Genomic DNA, 11,327 nt, shown 5'->3' on the forward strand with positions numbered 1-11,327 from the left:
TTTGCGCCATTTTACACAATGGATTTTAAAAAGAAATGTATGTTATGTCTGTCTGTCAGTATATTATTTTTCTTTTTCTCAATATGTTTTCAAAAGCTCAATATACTTTTGGATTGTTTAAAAAAATATAGCAAATTTATTGCATATACAATTTTAATATGGTAAGGTCTTGTCTTATTTTAAAAACGAAGCTTTCTATAATTAGGAACGGTCCTTCCGTCCGCATATCCGTGATGATTAGCTATTTTCGTTTGCATGATTATTCATATGACAGTTGGGTACGACTTAGAAATCGTAGCAACTCTATAATCCTATGAAAATAGGGAGTGGGATCATTTACAAGATTGAAATAATTTTTTCAAAAAATTTTCCTTTCCCAAATTTAAAAAATAAATGTGATCTCCTAAAGGCTAGAGGCGAAGCTAAAAGTAATTTTAAAAGACCTTGAAAATGCTTAATCCAAGTTAAACTCCCAAAAAGAAAAAATCCAAATTTTACATCTTTACATTTTTTAACAAAAGAAGATTCTAAAAATTTTCACTGAATAAAGTGCTTTTTTATTCACCGACTTGTAGTTGTAAGTAAAAGTACACTCTGTGACAAAAGATTTTTGGGTTATTTCCTTAAAACAAACAGAAAATACCATCCCCATTATCTTTAATTTTATTTCAATATAAGAGGAGGGGCTTACTAGGCTCTACTAAGCACTCTAAGTTCCTTTTAGAACTAAAAATTGAGTATTTTCAAATACAAAAAAAATCCGTAAACATTAATGTAAAAATTTGAATATAAACCTTCTATTGTATGTATAAAACTAAAATTAAATAAAATTTTTGACAACTTGATACGTTAAGCCTCTGAAGAAATCTGCTTTTAAGGTTTTTTTCAGAACCTTGTAGAACTCAGAGTTTTTAAATTTAGCTCCTCCTTGGGTAGTTGTTCCGCAGGGGTATATTGTAAATTTTCTAAAGTACATAGTGTTACATTCTTTTGAAAGAGGGTAAAAAAACTCTAATAAATACCAAAAAAAATATAAAAGAGCACGTAGTATAAATCAAACACAGAAGACCCATGATTGTCCTTTTTAGTTGTATACAAAAAAAAATTTTGTGTTCTCTATTTTTCGCCTGGGAAATATAATTTTAGTTTTGACATGGCGATTTTTTTTATATCATTTTAAATACTTTTTTTATTTTCTGGAAAAGCTATTCTATAATTGGGTATTAAGCATATTAAGGAACCTAAAGTCTAAACAAAATACGGGCTATTATCCCATTTTATCTATAATACAAAGTAGAATGATGTCTATCCGTCTGTCCGTCTTTTTCTTTTTTTTTCTTTTTATTTTTTCTTTTTTTGCAGGAGATTTCCTAGGTCCTTTTTTTTCTTTTTTTTTGCAGGAGATTTCCTTGGTCCTTTTTGTTTTTTTTGATGAAGATTTCCTTGGTCCTTTTACGAATTTCGTCAAAAAAAATTTTTTATCACCCCTTGGGGCAAAGCCCCTAGAGGCTAGGGGCGAAGCCGCTAGTATATGTATGTTATGTTAATCTTTAAATAATTTAATAGTGATATAGCTCCGTACATGCATAACAATCAAAATAAGAGGGGACATTGGGCTGTTTATATCACTAGTCCCCAAAACTTTGTACTAACGTTTTCTTATTCGTTGCTTCAACAACTTTGGAGACTTTTATTGAATTTTGATTGGTTGATTTATCAAGTTGAGTGTACAAACGTTTCAATCACTGTAGTAATCTACGGAAGGGGTAATTTTGTGCATCATAATTTGGGAAATATATTAATTTATCGGCTATTGTCTTTTTCCTTTAGATCCCTGCATAACAATTCAATTTTGTGGGCTTAGTATGGTACCCCCCCAAAAAAAATTATACTTTTATTGATCATTTACGTTCTTTTTTGTTAACAATCAAAATTGTTAAAATATATATTTTATAAGCTTACATACAATACTGTAATTCTCACATCAAGTACGTTTCATGATATTGAAAATAAAGAAAGTTTTTCTTTACTGCTATTGAAGATTTTAGTAAAGATTCCTATCCTTATGCTAAAGTAATAGGATGTCATGTCTGTATGTTTGTGTGTTTGTACCGAAGGATCTCGCTAACCGCTGAACTGATCTGGCTCTGCTTAAGAGGGTAGCTTCTCATAGGTCCCGGGAAGGTTTATAACTATTTTGGGGGAGGATACCACCACCCTCCCAAGAGAAATCGCCCCTAGAAATTACCCCCCCCCAAAAAAAAAAAAAAATTTTGTTTACTTTTTCTTTTAAAATCTAAAATAATTAATTGGGTTATCATATTCGACTCTCCCCTATTCGTTGCCGCTAGTTACATATACACATCTAGTCAGTCATGATTCAAATAACATAAACCTTATTTTTTAAAGGTTTCGTAATTTTCTTTTAGTTTAAATATATACTCTCTAACATGCTCTGTAATTTTATAACTTTGACAGTTTGTTTGTCAATTCTTTGATATTTTTTGTGCTTCGCTACCAACGAATTTTGAAAAAATAAAAATAAATAAAAAAATTAATATTTAAAAAATTACTGTAAACTATAATAACGAAAGCTAAATTTAAACAAATTATTAAAGTAGTTGTATGTATGTATATATGTTTGTTTCAGCTACAAGTCTCGGTTAGGAGTTTTGACTGATAGACGAACGTTCGCATAGATATTGCGGCAAAATAGTTTTTTTTATTAGATGCCACTACTTTGTCCCTCACACACACAAAAATACACAGACGCACACAAACACCACACATATACGCTGCCACACACAAACACACACACACACACACACACACATATGGTCATACTATCCTGTGTTGAATTCCAAAACTAATGGGTCACAATAAGATCAGAAATACCATTCCAAAACAAGGATGACAACATCCATACTAATGGGCTACAATAAGATCAGAGAGTATTGAAATACCATTCCAAAACAAGGATGACAACATCCATACTAATGGGCTACAATAAGATCAGAGAGTATTGAAATACCATTCCAAAACAAGGATGACAACATCCATACTAATGGGCTACAATAAGATCAGAGAGTATTGAAATACCATTCCAAATCAAGGATGACAACATCCATACTAATGGGCTACAATAAGATCAGAGAGTATTGAAATACCATTCCAAATCAAGGATGACAACATCCATACTAATGGGCTACAATAAGATCAGAGAGTATTGAAATACCATTCCAAAACAAGTATGACAACATCCATACTAATGGGCTACAATAAGATCAGAGAGTATTGAAATACCATTCCAAAACAAGGATGACAACATCCATACTAATGGGCTACAATAAGATCAGAGAGTATTGAAATACCATTCCAAAACAAGGATGACAACATCCATACTAATGGGCTACAATAAGATCAGAGAGTATTGAAATACCATTCCAAAACATGGATGACAACATCCATACTAATGGGCTACAATAAGATCAGAGAGTATTGAAATACCATTCCAAAACAAGGATGACAACATCCATACTAATGGGCTACAATAAGATCAGAGAGTATTGAAATAACATTCCAAAACAAGTATGACAACATCCATATTAATGGGCTACAATAAGATCAGAGAGTATTGAAATAACATTCCAAAACAAGTATGACAACATCCATATTAATGGGCTACAATAAGATCAGAGAGTATTGAAATACCATTCCAAAACATTCATACGTTGCCTTGTGTTTGTTTGTGTTTAACTGCATGTTTTGTTATGTTAAGTTATATTGGATACAAGGTAGACCCGAAGGATTATGGCATCGCATGTATATAGGCCCCGCAGGGTAAGATTCCTTCGCAGGGGTGAGGCAAGAAAAAAACTAACACACCTTATTTCAATTTATTTATACAATAAGGGGTTTTATGCTCGCTAGGTGCTTTGAGGGACCGCACTCAAAATGGATATAAATAGAGATACAAAGTGATTGATATAAGGAAGAAGAATCTTTAGAAAAAGTTTCAGAATCCTATCTTCTAGAGAAGTTAATAAATTTTATTTTACTCACAAAAATCAATTTTCTTCGCAATTTTTCACGAACAGCCGGACGGACAAATTTATTTACAGATTAGTTGTTCAGTGCAAGAAAATCTTCCATAGATATTTCAGAAAAAAATCATTCTTTAAAAAATATTCTCAAAGACATAATCGACGGACTAACTATTGTATAGAATAATCGAGTAGCTTCGCTCCTGAAATAAAATAAAAATGAACTCTAAGTCCTTTTTTGCAACTAATGAAGCGTGCACAGGTATTTCAACCCTTTCAATATTTAGTTTTTCATGTTTTCATTTGGAATTACACCAATCCGAATTCCAGATACTTAGTTTTTTTGGTTCAGGAATAAAAAGACAAGTAAATAGTTTCTAAATTACAAAGTAATGTGATACGGAGAGAGAGGGGACAATAGGCTGTTTATTACACTAGTCCCCAAAGTTTTATAAAAAAAAACATTGGCTTATTTGTTGCCTTAAAACTTTGGTTCATTTGAATGAGTGTCTATACGTTTCAACCACTAATTGTAATCTACAGAAGGAATGGTTTTGTATATCATCATTGGGGATGTACATAAATTTAGCCCCTTACCCCTCAAAAATGCACAAAACGAATACTTTAAACAATTTTTGGGGTATTCTATCTTATTCCTAATCCATGATTCTCTTTCTCTCTCTCTCTCTCTCTCTCTCTCTCTCTCTCTCTCTCTCTCTCTCTCTCTCTCTCTCTCTCTCTCTCTCTCTCTCTCTCTCTCTCTCTCTCTCTCTCTCTCTCCCTCTCTTTATCATTGTAAATGTGTATGTGCCGCTCTGTGTGATATCAATTGAAAAAAATCCTCAAAATTGAAAATAGGACCCATAGACTATTTATATTTGTTTATCGGATATTAAAACTTAGTATCTATACACAGTGCGTATGAAGGTGCTTTGACTTTTGTGTTAGAACCTAAATTGGGACATAGTGCATTTCATTACCCTAGGTTAGGTAACCTCATTTCACTTTTCAACAAAATCTAAAATGCAGCCGTTTTTGAGAAAATTAGATTTGAAAATTTGAAGTTAAATTTTTATCCAATAGGAGTTACTGCATAATCATGACAAGAAAAGCAAATATTATTTATTTAAAATTTTAAACAACTTTGCTTTTATAAAGTCTGTCATAAAACCTCTCTATATATGATTTATTTAAGGCTGAATTTCCGTGACCTTAGCAAAGCAACTGATAAAAATGGCCATTAATCAACTTACCTAAGTAGTGGTTTTATAAAGAACTTTATAAAAGCAAACTTGTTTAAAATTTTAAATAAATAAGCTTTGCTTTTCTTGTCATGATTATGCGGTAACTCCTAGTGGATGAAAATTGAATTTGAAATTTTCAAATCTAATTTTCTCAAAAACGTCTGCATTTTAGATTTTGTTGAAAAGTGAAATGAAGTTACCTAACCTAGGGTAATGAAATGCACTATATCCCAATTTAGGTTCTAACACAAAAGTCAAAGCACCTTCAAACGCACTGTGTATAGACTTCCTTATTTCATGAAAAAAACATACACGTAATATCTCCTTATGATTTGAATACTCCTCCTAGAGGCCTTTAGGGGCACTTCAGGAGTTGAATTGAAATTTTCAAATCTAATTTTCTCAAAAACGTCTCCATTTTAGATTTTGTTGAAAAGTGAAATGAAGTTACCTAACCTAGGGTAATGAAATGCACTATATCCCAATTTAGGTTCTAACACAAAAGTCAAAGCACCTTCAAACGCACTGTGTATAGACTTCCTTATTTCATGAAAAAAACATACACGTAATATCTCCTTATGATTTGAATACTCCTCCTAGAGGCCTTTAGGGGCACTTCAGGAGTAGGAAGTCGACCCCAACCCTCTATTTCAATTTTATTTAAGGTGAACTATTCGCTTCAACGGCTAGCCAGATCTTTCTGGACAGATAAACCAGGATCCTGCAAATTTTACATAAGCCCCGCAGGGTTTTGTCACAAAATCTATGTTTGATATTTGGTTTATGGTGGTCACCATTCAATAATGCACCTAAAGCAAGTAGTAGTAAGTAAAATAATTTTAATGGGGGGGGGGGGGGGGGAGGAAATCTTAGGAAGGATTAATGAGAAGGGGTGAATGGTTTTATTATATTGAATTTAAAAGGGGGAACAATACGCGATGAAAAAAGGGGATGCTTTTCATTGTTAAAATTGTTATCACAAAACGACATGAAAGCAAGAATCGTACTATTGGCTTTAAACTACATATGAAGATTCCAAGAACGACAAGGCATAATACAGAATCGAATTTATACAATTTTAAAAAGAAGCATTATATTTATTTAAAACTTGGAATGCAATGGTAATTTATATAACGATTAGGTAATTAGTTCTAAGTTTTTCAAACAAATTTTAAATATTTTCCTCTATTAAAAGTATAAACTAGGAATATCGCTATTTTAATAATGACATTTTAGTTGTTTTATGAAATTATACGTTTCTACTTTGATACAAGTTAAAGAATGGGAAATTAATGGGTTGAAAAAAACCAGTCAATGAAGATGAAATTTAGACATTTTTTTATATTCTTTACATCCTTATACTACTACTTTTTAACCTGATTTTTAAAAGCAAAGATTAACTGTATATAGGACTTGTCCGTCGGCCCGTATTCAAAAGCTCGTGTGTATAATATAATTTGTGTGAAGATTCCTCTAACAATAAAGTCTACAATAACTCTATAATCAGTTTTAGGTCGTCTGATGTTCAGTACATTTTTATTTCCTCATTTTGGCACCTCTTTTTGATCCAATATATTCATCCTATTGATGATTTAAACAATGATTCATTAGATAATGAAAATTTATGTTTTTATCTCTATAAAGATACTTTTTTCCTTCAAACTTTCACAATGAAAAATGTTAATGTTTCTTTTTTAGATCTTCTGAGCTTTGCTGTTATATATTTTAATATCCTTGCTTGTGATAAATTCTTACGTTTTACTTAAAATCAAACATCAATTATTATAAAAATGTTACCCTTTTTTGCTATTGATATTTCTATTGAAATTAAAAAGAATTTTAAGAATTTTATATTGACACATTTCAAATAGTTTTATGCATAAAACAAATATTTTCAAGACTTCCATAAATTTTTTCAAAGTTATGAATATATATACATATGTCAAGCGAAACAGACAACCTGCCTTATTAGTGTAATAATTAGATAAAAATTAGGTAACCATACCATATTTAAAAAGGTCTACCTTTTTTTGTAAGAAATAGTTACACCTAAATACAGTAAAATAGATTTACCCACAGATGATCTTAAAAAGCTTTAAATTCGGGATATATTTTTCTTCATGGTTTGATCATGGAAAAAAACATGCTAATTCACTCCCAAGATTTCTGCTCTTTTCAGTAGAGAAGCTACTCTTAAATTCCCTTTGTCCGTATGTCCGTTCGTCAATTCGTAACGTAATTGGTAAATTTGATTTTCATGGCTGGTATTCAAAATAGAAGGCTGATTTTTTGTAATTATTCCTTATACCATATGAGCACCCGTATGTCTGTCAGACGTGCAACAAAAATAGTATTGAAACACTTATGCAAGGTTTTGCCCCCCTCCTCCCTTCAATTTATTTCATATTTTAAACCCTTTAAAATCAATTTGTTTTTATTGTCATCCACATTGTTATATATTTTTTTTTTACTTTACAACTTTTGGATGTTGAAATCCTTTTTTTGTGTAAAAAGATCATGACAACACTCTTGAAAAGTAATACGATGTCTCTCTATTCGACTGCTTGAATCACAGATAAAGTTAAGTTAACTACTGGTCTTATTTTATTTCTTTCTTCCAAAGTGTATGTGAAATTCTAACAAATATTTCGGAAGCATGGATGGAGAGAGTTGTCTTATTGATTTCAAACTTCGCGTTGTAATTAATTCAAAAATATCTATAATACAAAGTAGAACTATGTCTGTCTGTTTGTTTGTTTGTAACAAAGGATCTCGCTAACCGCTCAACCGATCGGGTTCACCTTAACAGGGTAGCTTCTCATAGGTCCTGGAAAGGTTTATAATTATTTTGGAGGGGGGTCCAACCACCCTCCCAAAAGAAATCGCCATAAGAAAAAAAATTCCCTCCCTCCAAAAAATGTATATTTTTCAATTTAATTTTTAACTAAAATTAAAATGGGGGAGGGGCGGCAACCATCCCCCCACCCCAAAGGTTAAAAAAACCTCTTATTTTTTTTACTTCTTTTAAAATATAAATTAAAAAGTTGGGTTATCAAATTCAATTCCCCCCTTCGCAAGTGCCCTTAGAGGCCTCTACGATGCGATAATCAACTATTACAGTCTATTATTTCATCCATGTATCTCTGGTTAGTTGTGGTATGAATTCAATTCCGCATATGTATTACACTATCAAATAATCAGAAGAAACCGTAAATTATTACAACAGCACATACTGCCCCTTTCCCCATTTTTCACAGTTCCAAAACACCTCTCATATAATAATAATTTTCTATTTTGTAATTTAGCGAATATGATACTCTATGCGAATATGATGTGGAAGTAATTGCACTCTATATATGTAGAATTACTCAGGGAATCTTAAGGGATAAGACAATGGACGATAAATTGGTATACATCCCTAAAGATGCAGGACAAAATTATCTATTCTTTACACTAAAATTACAGGTTAAAAGATTGGGACCAACTGTTCAAATGAATTTAATAAAAGTACCTTATTTTGAAGCCAACAAATAAGATAATGAAGTTATAAACTTTGTGGACTCGTGTAATTTACAGTCCAATCTTCCCTTCGTCCCTGAGAATTACTTAACCATGTAAAGTGTATGTGTCATGTTATCCCAAGAGGTGAGGATCCAAAAATAATATTAAGAAATCTTGTCATCATTTCATTAGTATTATCTTTGATAAAGCCAATCATTATCAGTTACCATGGCCGTAAGTAGATTTAAAATACCAATGTTTGAACCCGTAGCCTCTAGGAATTCGAACAATTAGGGTCATTAGGGGCTTATAAATATAGCTTAGACTCGATATATAATTACATGGACATTACATGGAGAATTTTCGCATCAATTTAGGTTGCTACTAAAGTCCTAATTTGTTGGTCAGTAAGTTCCTCCAGTAGGAGGGGGGAGGATGGGGTAAACGGGGTAGATGGGGGGTATCGCTATATTTGCCAGCTGGAAATACCATTTTATAAAAGTAGGAGAATAGTTATTTCTCGCATCGTATTATAAACAGCTTTCCGCGTATATAAAAATGTACAATTATAAGATTAAAACCAGTTTTTTAGCCCCGAGGTGCCGAAGGCACCGGCTAAAAAACTGGTTTTATTCTTGTGATCGTACATTTTTATATTCGTAGAAAACTGGATATAATACGATGCTAGACATAGTTTTTTCGTATGGACGAGAACCGGTTCCTATCCACCGGATTCGAATGAATACGAGAAAAAAGTTTTCTTAACTTTAAAACTTAATATTTAGGTTATTGTGGCTACCCTAAAGGCGAGTGATAAATCTACAATTGATAGAAGATTTAATTATAGCTCCGCAATTAAATTTGTCAATCTGAATCTTTAGATGGAGAGTGACCTAAGCTGTTTTAATGTTAACTCCATAGTTAATCAATACAAGTTCTATAGTTAAGTTCCGCTCTCTCTTTCATTATGAAAAATCCATACTAAAAATAACTATAGAATGTCTAGATATTAAATCACTTCATTTGGCCAATAGAAATAGTGTATAAACAAAACGACCATATATTTAATATATGGTCGTTTTGTATATTCACATTTCAGTTCAAAGTTGCAATCATTTTATTATTTCATCTATATAATAACTCAGCTTTTAATACTTTAATCTATTAGAATAAACCTTTGCTTTATTTTATTGGTTTAACGTGTATTGATTAATTTTGACTGAAAAGTTCGAAGTCATTAAAGAAAAGGGGGAGAAATCAGTGTTTGATTTTCAGTTAATTAGCTCAGTCTTAAATGATTCTTATAGACACTTACATGGTATTTTTGCTTGTTGTAATACATGGGTTGGACAATGGATGATAAATTAATTTTCCATCCAGTATTTGTATGTATAATTCTGTCTTTTGTAGAATGGTGTAGCTTAATTTAGCTTTCATTAACCACCCTCCCCCCTTATAAGTTAACATTTGGGACTAGATATCAAGCAGTTATTGTTAGCAATACAGAAAATGATAAAATATTCGATATAGTTTTCCTAGATTTTATATTTCAGAAAGTATCAAATGACTAAAAATGAATAAGTTAAAATATTTTGCAATATTTTTAGCAAGTTTTAGTGAGATAATCTGTGAGGATAAGGTATAGTTATTTATCGCACTGTTTTATAAACAGATTTTCGCGGGTATTAAAAAAAGAAATATTCTTATAAGGCCCAAGGCATAGACGTCCAAGGGGAGGGGGGGGGGTAAAGGGGTGATTACCCCCCCCCCCCCCAAACTATTTTTTATTTTACCCCTCCCATGTAAAATTTACCCCTACCTTGGGTGCCTACCTACGGGGGTATTTACCCCCCCCCCCCCAAACAATTTTAGGGGGGGAAGCACCCTCCCAAAATAAAAAATCCTTAACAAAAAAAACTTTGGCGCGCTTCGCGCGCATTTTTACTACTATACATTAATACATTATCAATTACCCCCCCCCCCCAGCAAATTTTACTCCCGGGGTAAAAATTTGGGGGGGGGGGGGGGTAAAACAAATTTGCGGAGCGCTTCGCGCACCATTTTACCCCCCCCCCCCTAAAAAGCAAATTACCCCCCCCCCAAATAAAAAAGCTTGGACGCCCCTGGCCCGAGGTACCGACGGACAGGGCGAATGATTTTTAATGTAATAATCGTGGAAAATTGTATGTAATACTGTAATACCGCTTCTCATCCAGCGGATATTAATCGGTTTTAAAGTCATACTAGAAAAGAATTTCGGGTATAGTCCTTTCCACGACATCCCTCCATAAGGAGCGATTCTTCGTATTTTTCACAGTAGCTTTTCTCCTATTTCTAGCCCCTGCGGGGGGCTCTAACCCTGCGGGGCCAATTATCTAACCCTGTGGGGCAATCACCTAACACAATATAACCTAACCTAACCTAAAATAACCTATAAAAAGCCATTTTAAAAATACGACTAATCGCCCCTTATGGAGGGATGTCGTGGAAAGGACTATACCCAGAATTTCTAACAGTTTGAAAGATAAAAACACGAAAA

Source organism: Acartia tonsa, chromosome 12, assembly GCF_053477335.1.
Source record: "Acartia tonsa isolate MP-2025a chromosome 12, ASM5347733v1, whole genome shotgun sequence".
In the NCBI taxonomy this organism is placed as follows: domain Eukaryota; kingdom Metazoa; phylum Arthropoda; class Copepoda; order Calanoida; family Acartiidae; genus Acartia; species Acartia tonsa.